General features: G+C 41.5%; 1 protein-coding gene across 1 annotated transcript in view; it reads left to right on the forward strand.

Moving 5' to 3' along the window:
- The window catches only part of LOC126161694 (potassium voltage-gated channel protein Shaw-like), a 325252-nt gene that overhangs the window by 249011 nt on the left and 49086 nt on the right, over positions 1 to 27155 (forward strand). The gene's annotated exons all lie outside the window — the stretch shown is intronic.

Raw genomic sequence — 27155 nt, forward strand, 5'->3', positions numbered from 1 at the left:
GGTTTCACCCCATTTTTAGACATGGTTAGAATCTACTGGAGTCTACCTACATATCTAAAGTAATTTTAATTCTGTGTCTGTTTCAACGGCAATCTTCCTCAGCAGCTCTTAATATCAGTTATTATTGGTTTCTCTGTCTTAAGCTCAGAGTGGTTTCGAAGCAAGAGGCGGAAACACCAATGACCACAGAAGATACTTTGTAAACAAAAGCGAAATGCATCGGGTGTAAAATTATCTTTAATTAACTGCAGTAAATTTAAGTGTGACAATAATTAGTTGTAATTGTGTTCTCACCTTGTATTAGTTAGTTAAATGTGACACTTCCACCATTGTCGATTACATGGCAGGAAATTATTTTGGGTTTCTTTATTATCACATCCCTCTGTTACCGTTCTAAATTTCACAAATATTTTTCGCAACACTGGAGTTACTTTTTGCTTATCCTTCAACATTAGCTTTTATGGAAGCGTTGTTTACTTCCGTGGATGTATTCACTATCGTTTCATGTCAGTAAAACTGAGGCTACTGATGATAGCGAGAGTCTCACGAATGTGGAGGAACCGCGTGACTGCTACGGTCACAGGTTGGAATCCTGCCTCGGGCATGGATGTGTGTGATGTCCTTAGGGTAGTCAGGTTTAAGTAGTTCTAAGTTGTAGGGGACTGATGACCTCAGAAGTTAAGTCCCATTGTGCTCAGAGCCATTTGAACCATTTTTTGAAATCTTGTCAGTATTACACGTGAGGAACAAGGGAGCCCTTAACTGGGATAAACGAATAGGGAACCATTGTTAATAATTTATTAATATCATAAATATTAAAATTAACACATAAGTCATTGTTAACAAGAAATAAATTTTGTTTGTGGGTCTACAAAGTGTATAAAATTGCAATCAACAGTTTAACTAAATAATTTCGATAATTAACAACAAGTCTATATTTACAGGTTTGAGCAAATAGGATCACGACGAGAAGCACTTAGCCCAAGATTCCTGTCTTTCACATACAAAGCTAATGGAAACTCCAACTCATGAAGTACACAAACGGTCATTTGCCAGGTTTGAATTTTTAGACTTGACTCAGGTTGCCATACCCGCTAAGGGTATCACTACGGCGGATGTAAAATGTTTTGCGTAATGTAATCCAGGTAACTCCTTGGTCTTCTGAAATTAAATGATCGTATGGTATTGACGGGCGGGAGTCCCCACCTGGGAAGTTCTGGCGCCAAGTTCCAAGTCTTTTCAGTTGACGCCACACTGGGCGACTTGCATGTCGATGATGATGAAATGTTGATGAGGACAACTCAACACCCAGCCCCCTAGCGGAGAAAATCTTCGACCCGGTCGGGAATCGAATACTGTTCCTCCGCATCGCAGTGAGACCCACTGACATCTCAGCTAAGCGGGCGGACACTTCTTGTGAAGAAGGAATCCTTAGTGGTATCGGACTCTCGGTCAAGTCCAAAAATAAACAAAAATTGGCAGTGAGTGGCTGTATAATTCAATAATTGGGAAATTACTCACAGTTGCTGCTGACAGCCATATTGAAGATTGTGATAGTGAAGACTATTAACAAAAACCGAATATTCCTGGCGCGAGCCAGCGCTTACGAAGCCGCAAATACAGCACAATGTCCGAAGGAATATTAGTATATTAAGCCCAAATAAAGAAAAAAGTGTGCAGGTAAGTCCAAGGCTGTCTTATATTGATCAGACTTCCACTAGCTCGCCAAAACGTTCACCGCAATCAACCTTGCCATCTGTGACCATATGACGGCGTTACGTGGTAAAGTATGTTATGAGACCACCAGAGAAGTATGTACCGCCAGTAATTCCCAAGTTTGGCATTTTCGAATGACTGCTTTTTGCTCGATTGGTGGTACCAGACTCGTGATACCCCAGCACAACCGGAACGTAATACAGGTATTAGCAAAGAAAAGAGTTTAACACAATGTTACAGCATGGGATCTATAATTTACGAAATGTATTCGACCGTAATTCACAAACAGTGATTCCAAGGAAAAATGCATGAAAAATAAACGTACTTAATTTTACAGCAGATACTTTTACTGTCGTGCGTTCTGTACGTTTTGTGCTATAAGGTCTGATACGGGGATAGTCATAAAGTTTTCATTGCGATTTCGATAAAATAAAGTTTCTACTTATATTTGTTGTGTTTGTACAGGACCATATCAGCTGTCCAGGTATACACTGATGTACCGCAACACAGTACCATTCCTGCCGGCATGGTAGCTCAGCGTGTTCGGTCAGAGGGCTGCGTGCTCTCTGTAATAATAAAACTGAGTCAAGGAACCAACGATCAATTTGAACGGATGTCTCCTGACGTCCGCCCCGACCAAACGCAAAGAACTATATCGAACGAAATGAGTAAAAAAAAAAAAAAAAAACCGTTGCAACGGTAAGACAGTCTTACCAGATACATTCCACACAGTAATTTGCGTAGTGCCGCGACTAATCATGTTAGCAGTGACAGTTTATTATCGGCAATCTAGCCGCTTTGAAGACTTTTTATTGTGTCTAGTGTTGGTGTTGGGGGTGTAGGCGCCGGGGGGTGCCGGCGGCGGCGTTGTGTTTCAAAAATGGCTCTGAGCACTATGGGACTTAACTCCTGAGGTCATCAGTCCCCTAGAACTTAGAACTATTAAAACCTAACTAACCTAAGGACATCACACACATACATGCCCGAGGCAGGATTCGAACCTGCTACCGTAGCGGTCGCGCGGTTCCAGACTGTAGCGCCTAGAACCGCTCGGCCACCCCGGCCGGCCGTCGTGTTTGCTTGCACCGCTGTAGTCTGCATGGCCACAAGTCCTTGCATCGCTGCGAGCGACTGCGTCATCTGCTACGTCTGAAATTGTAAAAGCTCTGGTAGCGATGGGTGTTCTCTTTGCGAAGCCATGGTGCAACAAACAGGAAGCAAGCAAATCCGTGAAGCGGATAGCAATTACCGTACCGCAGACGAGCGCAAACCAGAAAAGTGAGCAAGCAAATGTCCGCAGGGCGAAAGCACGTCGCCAACGTAGGCGAAACTAAGTGGACAAACACGGAAGCAAAGAACCAGAATCGCAGCTGGTTTAGTGAACTCGGAAATAAGGGACCAGACTCGTCGCCATTTTATTTATTGTGCCTCACTGTTTAGAGGCACAAAACGCGTGGGTGTTTTAGCTCGTTACTAAATGCAAATAAGTAGGAGGCCGAGTTGATAGGAGCTGAAGAAGTCCAGGGTGCAAGAATATGCGGTACGGCACACTGTTAAAGAGAAGGATTATTATTCAGGAAACACATAGTACAATGAAATTTATTATCTTCAGTAGTTTGTAGGACTGCAGCTGCGGCTATGAACTGTCCATCTCGTAACATGGAATACCAAGAACTAGTACAACATATTCTCAGGGACTAAGCCTGATGGGTCCTCCTCAGAGAATCAATGCAAACATTACAGAACTGGCTGAGGGCCCATTATGAAAGTGCGTCTGCCTAGGTTGAAATCTAGCTAAGAAGTGAACGAGGCACACTCCAGTTCCGTCGCGCTGCACAGCCCGCTAGAGTGCGCTGTGCTCGGCCGACGACGGGCTGCCAACCTTGTGTTGGCGCGGCGTTGTAGAACTATCTGTGGCAATGATACTACACTTTTAGCATCCTCTCACTAAAAAACGATTTTTTTCTTTCTAGTTGTAGATAAATTTTAAAACGAGGATCTGTAACCAAAGTGTCACGTGTCACCAATGCGTCCTAAATGAATAAAGAATGTATGCGTTGCCTTTCACTTGCCACAGTATTGACAGAATTCACGGAATAATAAATTTTGACTTCGAGCGATGGGTGTGCCTATGATCTGTGGAGACACTGTTCTTACCATGTAGGTCTACGTTGCACCTGACGATGCGGCTTTAGGCAGCGAAACCGGTTGTGTTTTAGTAAAGAACAGTTTTACCAGCTGTTAGCGGAATTCTTACTAACATCGTGCAAATCAAAATAATGCGACACACAGAGAAAGTGAAGATGCCCTGTGCCATATTATCTTGGCTATAGTACAATGGTCTTGTGGTTTGCAATAGGTACCAGCATTGCAGGGATGTCACTGCAATCAAATTAAAAAATAATTACGCGGCTTTAGATTTTTTTTTCTAACTACCCCTGATACGGCAAATATTGTGCAGGGAAACCGAGTGGAGACACCCCTGTGTGACTGTTGGTCCATCATGGACAGTGACATCGGCTGGTTAAGTAATTGTCAATGTCAATGGAAATCACCAACAGGCGTGTGACTTAAGATGTTATTTTATCTGCTATCAAGTCTTCGAATGAAGCACTAGTGGCCCTGTAGCCCTGTACGGCATTTTCGCTTATTTGGAGAGATCAATATGACGCCTGAGGATGGCATAGTGAAGTGATGAAACTGGTAGCCTTCAAAATAAAATAAAATTACATCTTAAGTCACACGGTTGTTGCAGAATTTCATTGACATTTACAAACCGCTGTGTGAGGTCAGAATGGCTGCCGGAAACCTGTAAGGCATCTCCAATGCTACTAAAACATAATTAAAGTTCAATCATTTATTCACTGTGTTTGCAATTTGTTGCTCTCCCGCACCAGCCTCGGATGATGCTTCATTCAGATGCGTGTTGGGATTGTAGCTGACTTCTGTTTCGCAGCGCCAGGCCTCTGGCAGGCAGGCGGCGGCCTATACCTACACGAAAGCCTGGCCTGGCGCTGGCTATTGGAGTGTCCTCGGTCCCATTCTGAATTCTAAGATGACCCTTGATGAACCATGAACAATGTAGCTGCTGTCGATAGTCGTGTGGTCGGTTAATATCCTCCCTGCTAGCCTGGTAGGTTCCAAAACCCATCAGGCGTCTTGGTGCTGGACGGGAACGTGGAACACAGGAAGCCCTATTGCTGGCTTCCGCATTAAAATTTAGTGCTTGGAACACTCTGCGATATGATACTGCTAGAAGACAGTTTCTCAGTGGGCGTATGATAGACTGTGAGCAACATGAGGTTCATAGCCTAAGACCATCACCTTGAGTACGTCTTCGGCTAGTTCGTAGACTGGACTGGAGCATCTAGTGCATAGATTCAGTACAGAATCGTAATCATGTAATCGAGAACTATTACTGTGAATGTGATCGATCGCAATGGTCAGCTGACGAGTACTGGAGACCTGAAATGTTTAAAAGAAGCTGGTACGAGCCTATGACGTGCTGCTCGACTTGTAATGACCGCATGTGTCCTTCATTTCTGCTATATTCACTTAACATGTTCTGATACATGTTCTTGTTTAAGGGTACATTACACGTGAAATTCGTTTAAATTTGACATATTCTGTTTTCTTCTCCATAATGTACTTTGGACTTTCCGGAACATTTTGGTTAAAATACATTAAAATCAGACAATTGTGAGACCTTCAAAAAATGTTTTGAATGTTGACGTATGACTGTCAAATTTCGTGGCTACGCATATACTGCCGCAGTTGAGCGGTCATATCTTGGGAACTACACAGTCTAGAAGGCTGTGAATTGCTTTGTTTCGTGCGTACTGCTACGTCTCAGAAGTTGGCATTACGAATAAACAAATCAGTCCATTCTTTCTGATACTACTTTTCGTTGAAAGTAGTGAGTTTATCGCCTATTTTTGTAGTAAGCTAACTTCTATTGCTTGTTCTACGCAAATAAAATGACTAAACGTAAAATAAGCTTCAAGAAACGCAAATTTACGGGTAACAGATATGTGAGACCTGCAGTTTCTTCTGAAGTACTTGAAAACACGTGTGCCAGAAGTGAAAGAAACCACGATAATGTTTCTGAAGTGATGCACTAGGGGGCGTGGTCCCTTCTGAATTTTCTAGCACCCTGTATGAATTTACATATAAACATTCTCTTCCTTTGGCAATAATTGAGGCAATCAAACCTATTTACAGGGATTTGGCAACTCCTGAGCTACTAAAGAAGCGTTTACGTGGGAAGACCTAGAATGTGAATGAATCCTTCAGAAATGTTGTGTGATGCCATGTGCCTAAAAATGTATTTGTTGGCCTTATGACTGTGCTGTTGTGACACTGAACAAGACACAGACTGTGGGTCAGGGCAATTCTAGTGCATAAAAGACACAGAAATGTGAGACTGTAAAAGAATTTGTAATAAAAAAGTTTTAAACCTCAATGTCTCTGAACTGCATTTTTTGCAATAAATGACCGGGTTTCAAAAAAAGTACTGACGGTAGAGACATGAAATTTTCACAGCAAACCAAGTGTGAGAATCAACACATATGGAAGAGAATAATTAAAATACACTTAGTTGTTTTGTTTTTATGTTCATTTATTTACAAAATTCTGTCCAAAAATTTAGTGTTTGAAAAAAAAAGATAACATGCCCCACAATTCAATTTTAGTAATACTTCTAGTTCAGTGTATCTAGAAAGGTGCATTCAATAATTATGGAAAATTGTAAGTTGGTGTCTTAAAAGCTTCGAAGATAATGGGTCACAAAGTTCGATAATTTAACACTGGCGGCATAGCACATACAATGTCCCCTTAAGAGATACAGTTTCTTGCATCATGTCTTAACAAGCTAACGAATATATTAGTCTCTCTTCCTTTGGTTTTCTATCACAATCTTCTTTCTGCTGAATGTGTATTTCTCACTCGGTTGACGGTGTCCTGATGTGTCGAAGACCTGACCCACTTGCAACATGCTTTCTGCTTCAGCCTCTGTCTCTGGGTTAACTTGATATTGCCCGTGACAATGCGAATGTGTTTTGATGAGAATTTTAATTTCCTACCTTTTACTATTACGTCACGTAAGCACTGAGTCGCATGTGGTGAACCCAATGCTGCGAAACTGGTGGCGACGTTGATCATGGGGCGCTGGCACCCAGTGATGGTGTTCGTCTCTGTCGGCCTTCCGTGTTCGTCTCCTTTGTTGTAAACAAATACTGCATTTCTGACGTCCAAACCATCCGCACATTTGCCTGTTTACTGTTTGAAGTCTTAAAATTTTCAGCACGTTCTGAATGACGACTCCCAGTAATTTTCATAACTACCAGAGTATTGATTAGATTCTTTGGGGAAAGAATTTGTTGAGAATCAATCTTTTTCTTTCCTTCATAGGGAACGCGGAGACATAAAAATGCTTTCATACTGGAACCACCAAGAAAATGTGACTGTTATGTATTTCGCATCAGGGTGCAAGAGAATTCAGGAAATGCACTAGACGTTACAAGTGAAGTAATCTGTATGAGATAGACTGTAATAAATTGTACCTTCCCTTCCATTGCCTTCATTCGACAGGAATAACTGTGAATGACGAGAACCACCAGATTGGTCACAGTTTCTCCTTTCCAAATGATTTCAAACACGTCATTGGCTTTTAAAGCTTCTGTTAGTACTCTAGCAAGAAGATCTTCCTCTACGGTATTTTTAATGTACAAATTTCTGCAACATTTTTATCGTTTTGACAAGGAGGCTGAAATCAATCTGCCAAATAACAATTCGCTGAAAGAAATCTGACAGACCCAAAAACATCTGCCATATGCTCTAAGATGTAAACAACGCCTCTAAAACATGAGGGTGAAAAAGTAGTTGTATCGTCATTATGGCTATAAAATTTTCTCCCCTTTCCAGCCTGGTGCCATTTCTGTTTACGAGCGCTTTACAAGCTGAAGACTTTATGAACATTGCAAGTCCTTAAAAACAAGTGCTTTCAGAAGATATTTGAGTCGAGTGCAGTCTATCTTGGAAGTGAAATACGGGCGATAAACAGTTCAGACAAGACAAGATTAGAGCTTTCGCAGTGTAGTGCTATAGAAGAATGTTGAAGGCTACATGGGTGACTTGAGGAGGTACTGAATCAGGATGGGGTAAAATTAAATTTATGGCACATCCTAAAAGAAGGACTCGGTAGGTGGGACATATCATAAGGCAGGAGAAATGCAAAATTTGGCGATGGAGGGAAGTGCAGGTGGTAAAAAAGTTATTTGAGGTAGACCAAGGCTTGAATACAGCAAGCAATGTCAGATGGACAGTAAGGCATATATGAAGAGTGATGCCAGGATAGAACAGTGTTTAGAGCTCTATCAAATTAATCTTCGAACTGAAGACCGAAACAATAAAAACCTTACGCCACTGCCTATGCAAGTTGCAGTACATTTAAGAAAGCATACGACACACATCAAATTCGCATGAAATGCACTACATGCTTGGGTATGCAAAACAATAGTATTTACGTATGACTTCACAGAGTAGGTAGTGGTAACGTTATCTCAAATGTTCAAATGTTTGTGAAATCCAATGGGACTTAACTGATAAAGTCATCAGTCCCTAAGCTTACACACTACTTAACCTAAATTATCCTAAGGGATGCCCGAGGGAGGACTCGAACCTCCGCCGGGACCAGCTGTACAGTCCATGACTGCAGCGCCCTAGACCGCTCGGCTAATCCCGCGCGTCTAACGTTATCTCCATTCTGTAAATGAGGAAAGTCTATCCTTCAGATTTCTTTTTCAGTTACCCGATTTCAATGTTGTTTGATTGTGGGAAATTCGTGATACGTCTTGTCTAAGATGAACCAACGCGTACCAGAGTACCAACAGGAGTCGGAATTAGACAGCAACAGGATCGAGACCTGTCGAGAGTACAGTTTATCATTCCACGACATTGCCGCTGATGTTTATTGGAATTCGGGTTCAGAATTGCCCTTCTCAGCGTTATAAAAGAGCCTCACATGACTAACGGCCAAGAGGACAGAGATATGGTACTTCACGTGCTTTGAGTCAGGAAATGATTGTGGCAAGATAAGAATCTACGTGATTGGTACTACAATATGAGGAGCAGCATGGATTGTCAGCACGGCGACCACTGTTGCTGCTTCCCTTAACCTGGCAGCAGAGACTGGCGTGGCATTAGATTTGCTCACAACGATACCGTTGGACGCAAGAGTATCACCTTTTTTCAGGTGAGTTCACGTACTACATCACATGCGATAAGGCTCCAAGGAGAACAAACATTGCCTGATTGAGTTCTGGCTTAGCACATGTTGCCATGGTAATGGATGACATCCGGTACACAACCCAATGATAGTATCTGATTCGCGTAGCAGATACTTTGGGCAGCAGACGTTACATTTATGATGTGCTGAGACTGGCGGTTGTGCCGTATGTTCCAAATCCACGTGAAGTTATCTTTCATCAAGATAACGCAAGAATTTAGGTTGCACGCTCTTCAGATCTGCCACCCTCCGAAAACATTTGGTAGTGGGTTACCGAGAGACGAGCACGTAATTCCTCGCCAGCCATTACCACTGATGAACTCTGGTACAGACCTGAATCAGCATCTAATGTTTTATCCGTAATCAGACTCGGTGTCCAGTTAGGTTGGGTCCTTTTTTGCTGTCATAGGTGGCAGCTATGTGTATTAAATTTTGCACTCTCTACATCCCCAAGTAACCTATGAATGTATGGAGACAATAAGCAAAATTTTGTTATTTGCTGACGGTCCTAGATTTTCAATTTGAATGACCAGCAGTTTACAACCTTTCATGTATATATTTATAGTCCTTGCACATCAAATTTCGTCCTGGAATGTTAAACTAGTGATAAATCACATTGCCCTCTTTCTCTGGAGAAAAGCTCCATATAAGGAACTTGTCGATCTGAAACGTTAGCACGTGGGAGAATGTCTGTGGTATGATACGCCGTTGTATAATATATTTCAATTTGATTTATTAATTCGAAACGAAATGTATTTATTCGCTTTCGGGCATCGTACTACCAAATTTCTTGAAGAACATCATTTAAACAGCATGAGTTGCATTTACTAACGTAGTTGTTGTTATAATTGGGTTCTAGATATCTACATGGTTGTTTGTTTTCGAGATACACATTATGCTGAACTTCATAAAGGATTTATAAATGACGCCCATGTTACTGATGTAGAGATACATAATGTTAGTAAACTCACGTTTGTGCTGTTTTGTATACAGCTGTCAAGTTACAGAGATTGATTCCTCCGTATCAGATGCCACGAACGACATGCTATACATCCGAGTATCAGTTTGGTTAATTAATTTTTCAAGTGTAGTTCAGGGCGTTTACGTTTTGTCCGTAACAAATATCAAAAATCTGCAGAGCACGAACCATTCAAGACTTTTAAACTGCTAAATGATTGTCAATAAATGTTTTGAAACTATAAAAGACTATATACTGTCATTGAAGATGGATTTCTAAATCTGGTACTGATTATAATAACTTTGATACAGCAGACTTTTACCTACGTGTCGAGCTTTCGTGTTTTCCATTACGATGAAAAGATTTTCGTTATTCTGAGATTAAGAGTCAATGTGAATGACATCGGAAGAAAGTGATTATTGAGTTCATTATGAAATGCCAATCATGGACGACTGAATTACATGTTGCTGATGAGACACGTGACTGGGATATTTTGTACCACTCATCGGCAGTATGCGCTAACGTACGACACGATGAGCAACTTTGAAGCATTCTATTGTAGCAGTCTCGTACTAGGGTGACCTTACGTCCCGATTAATCGGGATTGTCCCGTTTTTTGAGGCTCAAAAATTTGTCCCGACTTTTTTTAAAAAACAAGCTATTTGTCCCAATTTTCAAGGATTATTTTCAGATATTTACAAAGTGGGTAAAATATTTTCTGAGTGTTGATTTTATAAACTATCAATTGAAATTGACATTCCGTACGTTGGTACCCCCTGATAATATACAGCTTAAGTACTATACTTGTTGCGTACTCTTATTTTCTTTGCTTTTGCTTGCCATTGTCGTCAACACTCAGTATCAGTTTCGTGAAGTGCTAGCACGTGGTGATGCCGAAACGAAAATCGAAGTTTTCGGAAGAGCTTCAGAGGAAATTTCCTTGCTTCACTACTACAGACAATGACTGTTCAGCAAAATGTAACGTATGTAACTGTGCTGTATCCGTGTCTCATGGTCATGCTGCAGATCTCAAGCATCATATGGAATCAGAGAAACACAGGAAGAATCTTCGATCGGCAGGTTCCTCGCAAAAGATGACGAGATATTTTGTAACTTCAAACACACGGGAACAGAAAAATGTTGCTGCAACAGAAGGAACCCTGTCATTCCATGTTGTTAAACACCACCAAAGCTATCGTTCTAATGACTGCAGTGTTCAACTAAACAAAAAAAAAATTCCTGATTCTAAGATTGCAGAAAATGTTTCATGTGGAAGAAGAAAGTGTGAAGCAATTATCAACAATGTTATAGCTCCGAATTCCCAGAAACAGGTAATAGCTGCTGTACACAGTGCAAAATACTTTTCAATATCTACTGATGCTAGCAACCATGGGCATCAGAAATTTTTTCCTGTGGTAGTTCAGTATTTTTCTGTAAGTGAGGGTGAACTGCAGACGAAATTGCTCGATTTTGATGAATAGCAGAACGCAAAGTCCGAAACAATTTCCAATTATCTTTCTCATGTTATACAGTCATTCAGTATCATCTCAAAGTGTGTTGCATTTGGTGTAGACAATACTAACTGTAATTTTGGGGGATTAATGAAGAAAGAGGGTAATAATGTTTTCACACATCTGAAAGAAAAATTAAAAAACTCTAACACGGTTGGCATAGGTTGTCCAGCACATGTTCTTCATAACACACTTCAACGTGCTTGTGATGTTTTACCTGTTGACATTGACTGCATTGACATGAAGTTGTTCAACCATTTTCATATTTTTTCTATTCGTGTTGCAGAACTCACTGAATTCTGTGAGTTTGTTGGTGTCACTTACAAAAATTTACTTTCCTTTTCCAAAACAAGGTGGCTTTCATTGTTGCCAGCCATAGACAGGATCTTGAAAATGTATGAACCTTTGAAATCTTACTTTTTGTCACAGACTAGCTCAACGTGCCCTGCAATCTTAAAGAGTTTTTTCAGTGATCCTATAAATTAATGTTATTTACTTTTTGTACATTCACAAATGAGTGTTTTCCAACAATCCATTCCGAGCATTGAGAAACAGAGTAATTCCATATGTGAAGTATTAGCAGTCTAAATTCAAGGAAACATGAACATTTTGTACCACTAAGTGTAAAAAAAACTGCTCAATGATTGTTATGACCAGTCTCTTAAGAAATTTGACATAGCAGTATCAACGTTTTATGATGCTTGAGTAGACTATTTATTCTCATGTTTTCTGGGAATAGCTGAGTTTTCTGTATTCTCATGGATGATGCTCACAGAACCACCAGAATGGTCAGTTGTTGAAAATAATTTAATGTGGCTAAATGAAAAGGGTATTCTAGTAAATGACAGCCTCTTATTTGATGAAATAGTTCATATACAGTCATTTGTAAAACAACAAGTTGAAACAGACAGTGAACAATGGAATCAGTTAATGGCACATGAAAAATAGCGTAGGTTTTTCAGATCTTGTCAGTGTAATGAACAGTTCAGAGAATCGCTTAATATAGCGCAGTACTTCTTTTCACTCCCTGCCCACTATGCAAATGTTGAAAGAGTTTTCAGCTTACTATCGTCACAGTGGACAAATGAGAGGAATAGATTTACGGAGAGGAGCGTTAAGTGTATTTTACTGACCTGTTTAAGCTTCAGTAAATACGGTTGCACTCACTTCTATTCATACCTGAGTTGCTGAATGAAATTTCATCTTCGAAGAAATGTGATTGCAGTGTGGAATCCACAAAACCATAAATTCTATGTGTTCACTAGGCACTACTATTGTAGTGGTTGTTACTGTATGTCTTTCTACATTCTGTGTTATAAATGTTACATTTCTTAATAAGTAAATTTCTGAAAACTTAAAATGTACTTCTTTCCGTCTTTCCATTTTTTGTTTGGTATTGTACACACACACACACACACACACACACACACACACAACAATAGTGAAGGCTATATTTGCAGAGGAAGAAGAAATGTTAGCATTAAACGTGATATTTAACGAGAAATAAAAATTGTCCCACTTTTTGGCCAACAAAATGTGTGAAAATCCCACTTTTGCCCGAAGAAAATATGGTCACCCTACTCGTACCTCCGTCTGGGAAAAAAACCACCGCCATAAGAACCTACTGCACAGACTGGAAAAAACCGCTGTCTACTCCTGCAGATCATATGAGGGTCACATTTTAAGTTTTTATAAGAACAATGTAAAATCGTCAGTTATAGCTAATCGTTTTATTCCTAGTCCAGTTATGGTAGTTTGGCTAAAAATCGTTTGTGACACACACATTGTTGTATATTGTTAAGAGTTAACTTGTTAGATCCTATGAAGCAATGCTTGCCGCTAGTACGGTGTAATAAAAGTTAACCTTTGAACACACAAACAGTTCATTGCTCCCGCTCCTACGAATCTGTATGCATCTTTCATCTTCTTTTACGATGTAGTATACGGATTTCAGAATTGCTCGTCCGATTTTTTTTTTAGCCTTTCCTTACATCAATTGACACGAATCGACATTTGAACATCGATCAAATTATGATGGATTCATCGACCACAAATCTTTTACACTGCTAAATGCGGATCCAAAATCGAATGTACTCCAGTCTTCGACATGCCTGAGGACTCCTCTACATTTTTTTTTTGTCATCAGTCTACTGACTGATTTGATGCAGCCCGCCACGAATTCCTTTCCTGTGCTAACCTCTTCATCTCAGAGTAGCATTTGCAACCTAAGCCCTCAATTATTTGCTTGACGTATTCCAATCTCTGTCTTCCTCTACAGTTCTGGCCCCCTACAGCTCCCTCTAGTACCATGGAAGTCATTCCCTCATGTCTTAGCAGATGTCCTATCACCCTGTCCCTTCTCCTTATCAGTGTTTTCCACATATTCCTTTTCTCTCCGATTCTGCGTAGAACCTCCTCATTCATTATATTATCAGTCCACCCAATTTTCAACATTCATCTATAGCACCACATCTCAAATGCTTCGATTCTCTTCTGTTTCGGTTTTCCCACAGTCCATGTTTCACTACCACACAATGCTGTACTCCAGACGTACATCCTCAGACATTTCTTCCTCAAATTAAGGCCGGTATTTGATATTAGTAGAATTCTCTTGGCCAGAAATGCCTTTTTTGCCATAGGGAGTCTGCTTTTGATGTCCTCCTTGCTCCGTCCGTCATCGGTTATTTTACTGCCTAGGTAGCAGAATTCCTTAACTTCATTGACTTCGTGACCATCAATCCTGATGTTAAGTTTCTAGCTGTTCTCTTTTCTACTACTTCTCATTACCTTCGTCTTTCTCCGATTTACTCTCAAACCATACTGTGTACTCATTAGACTGTTCATTCCGTTCAGCAGATCATTTAATTCTTCTTCACTTTCACTCAGGATAGCAATGTCTTCAGAGAATCGTATCACTGATATCCTTTCACCTGGTATTTTAATTCCACTCCTGAACCTTTCTTTTATTTCCATCATTGCTTCCTCTATGTACAGATTGAAGAGTAGGGGCGAAAGGCTACAGCCTTGTCTTACACCCTTCTTAATACGAGCACTTCGTTCTTGATCGTCCACTCTCATTATTCCCTCTTGGTTGTTGTACATATTGTATATGACCCGTCTCTTCCTATAGCTTACCCCTACTTTTTTCAGAATCTCGAACAGTTTGCATCATTTTATATTGTCGAACGCTTTTTCCAGGTGGACAAATCCTATGAAAGTGTCTTGATTTTTCTTTAGCCTTGCTTCCATTATTTGCCGTAACGTCACAATTGCCTCTCTCGTCCCTTTACTTTTCCTAAAGCCAAACTGACCGTCACCTAGCGCATTCTCAATTTTCTTTTCCATTCTTCTGTATATTATTCTTGTAAGCAGCTTCGATGCATGAGCTGTTAAGCTGACTGTGCGATAATTCTCGCACTTGTCAGCTCTTGCCGTCTTCGGAATTGTGTGGATGATGCTTTTCCGAAAGTCAGATGGTATATCGCCAGACTCATATATTCTACACACCAACGTGAATATTCGTTTTGTTGCCACTTCCCCCAATGATTTTAGAAATTCTGATGGAATGTTATCTATCCCTTCTGCCTTATTTGACCAAAGCTCTTTTAAATTCCGATTCTAATACTGGATCCCCTACTTCTTCTAAATCGACCCCTATTTCTTCATCCATCACATCAGACAAATCTTCACCGTCATAGAGGCTTTCAATGTATTCTTTCCACCGATCTGCTCTCTCCTCTGCATTTAACAGTGGAATTCCCGTTGCACTCTTAATGTTACCACCGTTGCTTTTAATGTCACCAAAGGTTGTTTTGACTTTCCTGTAAGCTGAGTCTGTCCTTCCGACAATCATATCTTTTTCGATGTCTTCACATTTTTCCTACAGCCATTTCGTCTTAGCTTCCCTGCACTTCCTATTTATTTCATTCCTCAGCGACTTGTATTTCTGTATTCCTGATTTTCCCGGAACATGTTTGTACTTCCTCCTTTCATCAATCAACTGAAGTATTTCTTCTGTCACGCATGGTTTCTTCGCAGCTACCTAACATAGGTAAAAAACTATGTTTTCCTTCCCAACTTCTGTGATGGCCCTTTTTAGAGATGTCCATTCCTCTTCAACTGCACTGCCTACTGCGCTATTCCTTATTGCTGTATCTATAGCGTTAGAGAACTTCAAACGTATCACGTCATTTCTTAGTACTTATGTATCCCACTTCATTGCGTATTGATTCTTCCTGACCAATGTCTTGAACTTCAGGTTTACGGGCGCTGATAACCTCGCTGTTGTGCGCCCTAAAACACCAATCTTGAACTTCAGCCTACTCTTCATCACTCCTATATTGTGATCTGAGTCTATATCTGCTCCAGGGTACGCCTTACAATCCAGTATCTGATTTCGGAATCTCTGTCTGACCATGATGTAATCTAATTGAAATCTTCCCGTATCTCCCGGCCTTTTCCAAGTATACCTCCTCCTCTTGTGATTCTGAACAGGGTATTCGCTATTACTAGCTGAAACTTGTTACAGAACTCAATTAGTCTTTCTCCTCTTTCATTCCTTGTCCCAAGCCAATATTCTCCTGTAACCTTTTGTTCTACTCCTTCCCCTACAACTGCATTCCAGTCGCCCATGACTATTAGATTTTCGTCCCCTTTACATACTGCATTACCCTTTCAATATCCTCATACACTTTCTCTACCTGTTCAACTTCAGCTTGCGACGTCGGCATGTATACATGAACTATCGTTGTCGGTGTTGGTCTGCTGTCGATTCTGATTAGAACAACCTAGTCACTGAACTGTTGACAGTAACACACCCTCTGCCCTACTTTCCTATTCATAACGAATCCTACATCTGTTATACCATTGTCTGCTGCTGTCGATATTACCCGATACTCATCTGACCAGAAATCCTTGTCTTCCTTCCACTTCACTTCACTGACCCCTACTATTTCTAGATTGAGCCTTTGCATTTCCCTTTTCAGATTTTCTACTTTCCCTACCACGTTCAAGCTTCTGACATTCCACGCCCCGGCTCGTAGAACGTTATCCTTTCGTTTATTATTCAATCTTTTTCTCATGGTAACCTCCCCCTTGGCAGTTCCCTCCCAGAGATCCGAATGGGGGACTATTCCGGAATCTTTTGCCACTGGAGAGATCATCATGACACTACTTCAATTACAGGCCACATGTCCTGTGGATACACGTTACGTGTTTTTAATGCAGTGGCTTCCATTGCCTTCTGCATCCTCATGTCGTTGATCATTGCTGATTTTTCCGATTTTAGGGGAAATTTCCCACCCCTAGGACAAGAGAGTGCCCTGAACCTCTATCCGCTCCTTTGCCCCCTTTCACAAGGCCGTTGGCAGAATGAGGCTGACTTCTTATGCCGGAAGTCTTCGGCCGCCAATGCTGATTATTTATCAAAATTTAGGCAGTGGCGGGGATCGAACCCGGGACCGAAGACGTTTTGATTATGAATCAAAGACTCTATCCCCTTTTTTTCATTTTGTTCGTTTTAGTTCGTTGCATCTGCTCGGGGCGGACGTCGTAAGACATCCATTTATGTTCGTTGTTGATCTGTTGACTCAGTTTTTTTTTATTACAGAGGCACGTTACCCTCTGACCGAACACGCTGAGCTACCGTGCCGGCTACCCCTAGACCACGGGTACTATCTACAACATGGAAAATCATATGCGGCTCAATCAAGTTACACGTATGTTTTTTTTTTTTTTAAAGCAAAACCGTATCTGATCGACTTTCATGTAATTGTTTGAAGAACAGCCACGGCGAATTTTTGCTAACTGATTGTAAACTACACTTCCTGAATATGAATGAGAACTAAATACTGAACGAAACGATTCAAAGGATTGCCTTTCAGAAGCACCTTTTTTCAATTTTTTTTTTCACCCGTAAGTCTTCTTGTTGGCTCGATGCGGCCCACCACGAATTCTTCACTTGTGCTAACCTCTTCATCTAATAGTAACACTTGCACCCTACATCCTTATTTATTTCTTTGATGCGTCCAAATCTCTGTCTTGGTTCAAATGGCTCTGAGCACTATGGGACTTAACAGCTATGGTCATCAGTCCCCTAGAACTTAGAACTACTTAAACCTAACTAACCTAAGGACAGCACACAACACCCAGCCATCACGAGGCAGAGAAAATCCCTGACCCCGAAATCTCTGTCTTGAATTACTGTTTTTTGCCCACTGCAGCTCCGTCTAATACCCTGGATGTTATTCTCTGAAGTCGTAACACATTTCGTATTGTAACGACGTTTTAGTCTCCTACATCCCTCAATATTGTGAACTTTTGGTTGCGTCTGTTAAATTGCGTGATCTCGCAACATACTCTTCTAGAACTGCTGTTACTTAAAAATGAACTATTTCATCAAAGATAGCAACGTGTAAACCAGTTTGTCTACGGTAAAGGCAATCATATCAATTCCGGAGCATTTATTGGAGTTTTAGGAAGGTCGTTCTCTCTAGATATATCATTCAACACTGTACTTCACTCTTACCTTAGTTATTCATTTGACATATCAGATTTTCCCTGTAAAACACAGTGTCTGTATTTACAATTGTGCCAAGAACTAGTACGGACTCACCTTCAGTATGTTCTACCCGAAAATTATTAACCTTCTGAAAACAATTAATACTGTCTACGAAAATTCGGACGCCAGTCCTGAAGGGACAAATTTAGAAAGCACTTTTTTAAGCGCACCTTAATTTGTTAATGAAATTATCTTTGACTGAATGAAACTTTATTCTTTGGTAATAGAATGAAGCTCACAAGACGATTAGCCATTTATCAATAAATTTTATGGAATTTTCAAATGAAAGTGAAGTTGCTTATTATTATCTTGTTTAGATTTACTGTTTCCTTCAGGAATTAAGCAAATGTATTTAATAAAGTACTCTTACAACGCGACCCTCACGTTTCTTCTCCAGCGTTTTTTATAATGACTATTTACCTCACAAATTTTTACGTTACTTGAAATCTCGTTTTTAGTTAAGAATTACATTTTGATACGATTTGAGGTACTTGAAATGGAATGTGAAGTTATTTGCAACAAATTGCTACCAAATTTTTCCCAGAATTACGAAAGAAAATATCAATAGCTTGCCTGTTACATTGCACCCCTCCACTGCAATCTGTCAATGACAGTGTACGCTGGGATCAAACTACTGCGCATTTCTCCCAAAGAAAAGGAGTTCCAGAAACGGAAACGATAAGAAAAGAAGCTTGGCAGTTAAAAGGCGTAATTGGCTTCCGTATTTACGTAGTTGAGTGACACCTTTTTCTTTAAAATAATTTATTTTATCAGAAGGAGAACAGATGTTGAAATTTGAGTTGTTCCAAATAATATTTGCATAATAATTTAATAACGTGATAAATTTCTAATTATTCAACATTTATACAGCAGCTAATTATTCAACATTTATACAGCAATATTTTCACATCTCTTCTGCGTTGAAATTATCGTTTATAAGTTAGCAATTTTACTAACAAAACGTTAGCAAAAAGTAAATGTAAAGCTGTTCCGTTACAGTATCAGCATATCTCATCTTCTTGTCAATGTTTTCCGCATGTTTCCTTCTTCGTCAGTTTTGTGGAATACCTCCTCATTACTTACGATAAAGTCCACCTAATGTTCAATATCCCTGTGTACACATCTCAGACGGTTTGGCTCTGAGCACTATTTGACTCAACATCTTAGGTCATAAGTCCCCTAGAACTTAGAACTACTTAAACCTAACTAACCTAAGGACATCACACACACCCATGCCAGAGGCAGGATTCGAACCTGCGACCGTAGCAGTCCCGCGGTTCCGGACTGCAGCGCCAGAACGGCTAGACCACCGCGGCCGGCTTCAGACGGTTTGTTTCACTTCCATGCAGTGCTCTGCTCCAGATGTCCATTGTCCAGTTCTTCCTATCTATTTTATTCGTAAGTGACTTATGTTGCCGATCAAATAAAAAAATTCTTTTATTTCCCAAGGGTTCGTCGCAGTTGTCTTCTTATAATTATGTCTCTCTGTCCTGAGTTCTTTTTAGAGATGTCCGTTACTTTTCAACTAAATATCCTTCTGAGGTACCCATTATGGCGGTATCTATAGCTCCAAAGAAATTCAAATGCATCCCACTGCTTTGTACATTGGTTCATACGGACGAAGCTCTTAAATTATACTCTTCATCATTACTAAATTGTCATTGGGGTCTATATGTGCTCCTGGATACGAGTTTCAATTTCATACGTGATTTCGAAACCCCTGCCTGTCCATGATGTAATCCAGCTGCAATCTTACCGTATCTCCAGGCCAACAATACGTCATCCTCTTGTGATTTTTAAACTTTATTCGCTTTTACTAGCAGACATTGACTGCAGAACTCAGTCTTTCTACTCTCTCTTCGTGCAACCAATCCCGAATTCTCCCGTAATTCTTTACTCTGCTCCTTCCCTTTTTACCGCGTTCCAAACGCACAAGATAGTTAAAATACAATCATTACACAGCAAAAGTATATACAAAGAAATCATCACATGTATTATCAATTTTTTCACAGCGATGTTTCTTTAATCGATCATTGTAAAGAAAGTGCTTAGCTAATTACCGAGCTGTCTTTACTTTTAATAATAACAGACTATAAACATCACAACCACGTTAGGAACTCAGGTCAGCCGCACCGTATAGTGACCGTCTGTAACGTCTTAAAACGCGACACTGATCACTCACATTTTGAGCAGCAGACTGAGTGGGGGCATATCACCCATATCTACCTCTGAACTATGGGACTGATGTCACCACCACACAACTTAGCTCATTCTCAACGGACGTAGGAGGGCAAACAGAGTAACAGTATCGCAGTTGGACGCTGGAAGCATTTAGAAATGTTTCTGTCTACTACGTATAACCTGGAGCGATTTACGAATGGTCCGCTAATGAGTCAGTAATTCAAGAGGCAGGCGTTCACCTACGTTTATCTAAATAGAATCATGTCAAACAGATCGCAGAATGAGGTGATGGAATATTATTGATGTGAGCATCGGATCTGCTATCTCCATATAAGTAACAGTTTACCAGAATCATATTACTCTCTCCTCGACCGTGGCAGCAACGGAAAACGGAATCTACAGCAGGTGTTCCAACTGGATAATGTTTCAGCATTACGGATAGGGGGAAAGCCTCAAATAAGTATCAGAGAGGCAGGAAATCAATTATACGTTTAATAAGCCAAATTGATGGTGTAATCAAAAACTGTTTATTAAGATGTTATTTTTTCCAACTGTAAGCTTATTTCGGTTCCATGATCACTGTCAAGCTATTTGCATAATGCATCCTTAACGATGTAGCTGTCTTATACCTACCATTCTACGTGCCATAGGTGTAATACAGACGAAATTGTTATGCTCTAGACCAGCGGTTCCCAACTCATGGATTGCTGACCATTTGTGGCGCGTGGGCAGCATGGCACTGGGCCGTGAACGCTGGTCGGGAGTCCAAGACAAAATGAAACCTTTTGGGAGCTTCAGGGGTTTGATCGTCAGTCGTCAAGGTCAGCGAGTACAGAGTGAAATAACAGTTGAAATCACAAGGAAATGGTCCGTTCGGTCATGTTGAAGAGTACCCAGATTTTTTAAGACACAGAAAAAATAGATCAAAAGAAGCTGATAATCCAGCCTCCCAGTATTTTTTGTTTTAAGTTGAAAATTTCGAATATCACGTGCCACCAGGGGGCTGGAATGTATACCCCTGCAGACTGCGCCACAGGGCTTACGCGCGGTCTTGGTTGGCTGCTTATAACAAACACATAACGTGCCACAATCCGACCGTAATTTTTAGAGTCGGTAGTTTCTCGGACACAACTGTTCACAAGAATGACTCGCTTGAAGTTTTCTCATTTAATATCCGGACATAAGAAGGAAGGGCAGATAGTGTTTTACGTCCCGTCCACAGCTAAGATTATGTAAGGCAGAGTTTTGCTCGGATTTCTTACTGGTGGAGTGCAAACCCTTTTAGAGAACCATCCCGGCATTTGCATGGAGTAACCTGTTCGACCGCAGAAATTCGTTATCCGAATAGCCGTCCCATTAAGTCTACGCGGGTCTCTCGAATGCCATTTAAGGGTGTTAGCCACTACTCCACTTCGCCCAGCCCCATGGAAATAATGCTGAAATACAATTCACTGATGCACTTAATGGGCGTTTCGGCTAACTGTGCACGTGAACGAGCCTTTTCAACTTTACTCCTTTTTGAAAAATAAATACATGGACAGACTGACTGTAGATGGTGATTTGAGACTAAAAGTAACCAATTTTAGTCCAGATACTGATTCTCTCGTGGGTGATAAACAATGTTCAAAATACTGTTGAGCTGTTTTTAACAATGAACAATCGGTTTTGAGTTTTCATCCAGTTGTGACAGTTAAGTGAGTCTTTTTTTTTATAAAAATGTTAATAGTTTTCACCCCTTGTTGCACAGTATGTCTTCACATACACACACAGGTGTGTGTGTTTACATTTTTTACTTGTATAATTGTTACTGGGCCTCTAAACCTTTTTAACAAAGTAGGTGGCCTGCATAGCTGAAAGGGTTAGGAACCGTTGCTTTCGATCTGTAACCTCTCAGCAATGGAATCTTTTGCTATAAACTTATAGCTCCAGAAAATGACACCTTAATGTAAGGCCTCTGAATCTAGCAACTTATTGGCTTACTATACATAATCTCCTTACAAGGCATATATAACGCTGCAGGCCCAGAAGAATTTAAAATGTTAACAATTAATTTTTGCATACAATGGGTAAATGACCACTGTTTACAACATACGACAGAGGTATAGGGGAAGTCGAGGCAAAATATTTGGTTTTGAACATTTGCGGTCTATCAAGCCGGGAAACACTCTCAAACTGGTGTACGAAAGCCAAATAAGTTGCACTGCATGACAAGCTGCGCGAGACTTTGAATATCCACTCGGCCGCTCGGTCCACTGCCATAGTCGTCTATTTCGGTAACATCATAAATTTAAACATTTCCCACGAGGATAAGGAAAAAAAGGAAATTAGAAACTGTAATTAAAACAACCTTTGTCTGCAAGGATGGTTGTATAACTTTTTATCACGTGAGCGATTGCGGGTCTCTCAGTCAATTTTCAGACGCTCGTCAGGTAGGAGGGTAAGTGAATTATTGTCGGCAAAGTAGTTATATAATTTTATTGTAATCAGATAAGAAACTTACAAGAACATCATTTTTCGACACAGTCTCCTTGCGTTTCAACACACCTGGTCCATCGCTGTACAAGCTTCCGGATGCCCTCATAAAAGAAGGTACTTGGTTGAGCTGCGAGCCAGGAATGCACCGCTTCTTTAACTGCTTAGTCCGAGGCAACTCGACGGCCCCTTACAGCCCGTTTGAGTGGACCAAACAAGAGATAGAAGGGACAGGATCGGGACCATATGGAGGATGATCCAGTACTTCAAATTTGAGTTTCTGGAGCGTTTCAGCAGTGTGGACAGCGATGTGAGGACGGGCATTGTCGTACAACAACACAACACCTTTTGACAGCAATCCTCAGCGTTTGCATCTCACTGTAACGTACACTGTTTATTGATGTGTCCCTTTCCCCGTAATGTACCAGTACTGGACTTTGTGCGTCCCAAAAAGCCATAAGCATCAGTTTCCCTGCGGAAGGTTGGGTCTTGAACATTTTCTTGCACGGCGAATTTGGATGTTTCCATTCCGTACTCTGCCGTTTACTCTCCGGCTCGTAATGATGGATCCATATTTCGTCACCAATAATGATCCTGTCTAAGAAGTTGTCCCCTTCGTTACCATAGCGATCCAAATGTTTTTTTGCAGATGTCCATGCGCGTTTGTTTATGCAACTGTGTGAGTTGTTTTGGGACCCATCTTGCACAATCTTTATGAAACCCAAGTCTGTTGTGGATGATTTCGTAGGCAGAACCGTTACTAATTTGCAGACGATGTGACACTTCGTCAACAGTTAATCGTCTGTCTAAGAGAATCATTACACGTGAACGCTCAATGGTTTCTTCATTTGTGGCGGTAAACGGTAGTCCGGCTTTTTCATCGTGCGTAACACTTGCGCGACCATTTCGGAAGTTTTCAACCCATTCGTAGACACTCCGCTGTGGCAAAACACTGCTCCAGCACTGTACCGAAAGTCTTCGATGAATTTCGGCCCCTGATACGCCTTCCGGCCACAAAAAAAGTATCACTGAACGTTGCTCTTCTTTGGTGCAAATAGACAGCCGAGGAGCCGTGATTAACAGCACGGCAGCGATAGCGAAACTAATAGAAACAGCTTGAAAATTGCAAAGATATAACAACAAATAAACATAGCATGCGCAATCAACGTACAACGACAGTACTACCAAAATAAACAAAACTATAGTCAAATTGCAGATAATAATTGACTTACCCTCGTACAAATCTAATAGATGTTAGCATTATACACTCCTGGAAATGGAAAAAAGAACACATTGACACCAGTGTGTCAGACCCACCATACTTGCTCCGGACACTGCGAGAGGGCTGTACAAGCAATGATCACACGCACGGCACAGCGGACACACCAGGAACCGCGGTGTTGGCTGTCGAATGGCGCTAGCTGCGCAGCATTTGTGCACCGCCGCCGTCAGTGTCAGCCAGTTTGCCGTGGCATACGGAGCTCCATCGCAGTCTTTAACACTGGTAGCATGCCGCGACAGCGTGGACGTGAACCGTATGTGCAGTTGACGGACTTTGAGCGAGGGCGTATAGTGGGCATGCGGGAGGCCGGGTGGACGTACCGCCGAATTGCTCAACACGTGGGGCGTGAGGTCTCCACAGTACATCGATGTTGTCGCCAGTGGTCGGCGGAGGGTGCACGTGCCCGTCGACCTGGGACCGGACCGCAGCGACGCACGGATGCACGCCAAGACCGTAGGATCCTACGCAGTGCCGTAGGGGACCGCACCGCCACTTCCCAGCAAATTAGGGACACTGTTACTCCTGGGGTATCGGCGAGGACCATTCGCAACCGTCTCCATGAAGCTGGGCTACGGTCCCGCACACCGTTAGGCCGTCTTCCGTTCACGCCCCAACATCGTGCAGCCCGCCTCCAGTGGTGTCGCGACAGGCGTGAATTGAGGGACGAATGGAGACGTGTCGTCTTCAGCGATGAGAGTCGCTTCTGCCTTGGTGCCAATGATGGTCGTATGCGTGTTTGGCGCCGTGCAGGTGAGCGCCACAATCAGGACTGCATACGACCGAGGCACACAGGGCCAACACCCGGCATCATGGTGTGGGGAGCGATCTCCTACACTGGCCGTACACCACTGGTGATCGTCGAGGGGACACTGAGTAGTGCACGGTACATCCAAACCGTCATCGAACCCATCGTTCTACCATTCCTAGACCGGCAAGGGAACTTGCTGTTCCAACAGGACAATGCACGTCCGCATGTATCCCGTGCCACCCAACGTGCTCTAGAAGGTGTAAGTCAACTACCCTGGCCAGCAAGATCTCCGGATCTGTCCCCCATTGAGCATGTTTGGGACTGGATGAAGCGTTGTCTCACGCGGTCTGCACGTCCAGCACGAACGCTGGTCCAACTGAGGCGCCAGGTGGAAATGGCATGGCAAGCCGTTCCACAGGACTACATCCAGCATCTCTACGATCGTCTCCATGGGAGAATAGCAGCCTGCATTGCTGCGAAAGGTAGATATACACTGTACTAGTGCCGACATTGTGCATGCTCTGTTGCCTGTGTCTATGTGCCTGTGGTTCTGTCAGTGTGGTCATGTGATGTATCTGACCCCAGGAATGTGTCAATAAAGTTTCCCCTTCCTGGGACAATGAATTCACGGTGTTCTTATTTCAATTTCCGGGAGTGTATTTCCGGGTTTCAGCTAGCTGTCAACCGAAGAGCGCATGTGAGAGCACCACATTCACAACACCAATCAAAGTGGCACCTCATTGTTAGGAAATAGACTACACCAGTCTGCGTTTGAAGTAACTAATCTCCATTATACAGTATACAGTATACCAGAAAAGTTTGTGCGTGGCAGGAATGCGTCAGTGAGTCGAGTGTGCATTGTGACGTGCTCTAGAGAAGAGTAGTACACCTGTTGTAAAAACATTTTCATGAATGCAGTTGTCTAAACATTTTGACTGACTTAACAAAATTCTAGAGTCGTAAATACGCAGGTTGAGGCAGCCTAGACAGGCCACACCCAAATATACCCAAAGCGATTAAATATATCGAGGTGCAGTTTTCGCCAAGTTAAAGCGCACAATATGGCAAATTTCGTAACTTTCGTAAGTATTTTTTGTCGTTTATAATCGCCAAAGTAAGAGACCGACTTCGTTTTCTATTATTTCTGATGGAACTATACACTTTATTCTGCGACATTTCAAAGACGTTTCCAAGAGATCTTCAACGACATGACGTGTATAGAACTGGATCAAATAGTATCAAGGTAACAGCGCCGCAAACCACCGTCCCGCCGTCAGGAGAAGAGAGCTTCTACAAACGTCTGCCCTCTTAAGTCAAATGCAAGCAAGCACGTAACTGAGGTATGGCTCGTGTGTCTGTTATTACGGCTGTCACACCAAGTGCTAAAATGCTAACCCTGAGAATTGTTATACGCTATAAAGTAATAGTAGTAATAATATACATACATAATAATAATTGTACTGTCCGTACAATATTTTCCTCCTTGAAGATGATTGTAACACTCGAAACCGGTAGAAAATAAACATAAAACTGTGCAGCTGTTGGCACAAATATCCGTTTTCAAAATTTTTAACAGCTGTATACAATCACCTACAAAAAGCTCTACTGCTCTAATAGTCTGCGACATTCGACACAAACGATATTTATGATTTCAACTGTCGTATACATTGTGAATATCTTAAATAGCTCTAAGACCGAGTTATCTGATTGCTATAGCGGCAGAGCGCAGACCGATGGGCTTCCGGTTCACAGGTAAACACAAGAATCATGTCTGGCCCGCGTTTGCTTACATTTGGTATAAATGGACTTTCGTTTGTGGAACCTCTTCTCCTGACGGTGGGGCAGAGGTCTCTGGGGCTGTTGTCTCGATACTATTTGATCATGTCCAATACATGTTACGTTGTCGAAGTTATCTTAGAAGCTTCCTTCAAAGGTCCCGGTAAAAATTACATAGTTGCATTAGAAGACAAGAAAGTCGGTGTCGCACTTCCGATGATTATAAACGATAAAAGTTACTTGCGACTGTCAGGAAATCTGCCGTATTGTCCGCTATAACTTGGTGAAAATCGCACCTCGATGGATTTATTCTTTCTTGACATATTTAGGAAGGTTTGTCTTAGCTGTTTCATTCTGTATAAAATACTGACACCTCCGAAATAACATTCATTTTTGTGGCCTTAGAATATCTTCTGTAAGTAGTTTATTAATGCTGCTACTGTGCATTTAGCTATTGAAATACACAGTAACAAAATCACAAAATTGGAAGGCTGAAAGTGAAGTCCACTGCTAACTAAATATTTTTTGTGTGATCAGTTCCATAGAACATAAACAGCTGGCAGGAGGTCCGTCTGGAGTGGGAGGATGGATTGTTGTCCTGCTCCCTGTTTTATCCTTAGCAGGGGCTCTTCTCAGCTATTTATTTTATATGGGTTTACGGCGATGC

Source organism: Schistocerca cancellata, chromosome 2 (assembly GCF_023864275.1).
Source record: "Schistocerca cancellata isolate TAMUIC-IGC-003103 chromosome 2, iqSchCanc2.1, whole genome shotgun sequence".
In the NCBI taxonomy this organism is placed as follows: Eukaryota; Metazoa; Arthropoda; class Insecta; order Orthoptera; family Acrididae; genus Schistocerca; species Schistocerca cancellata.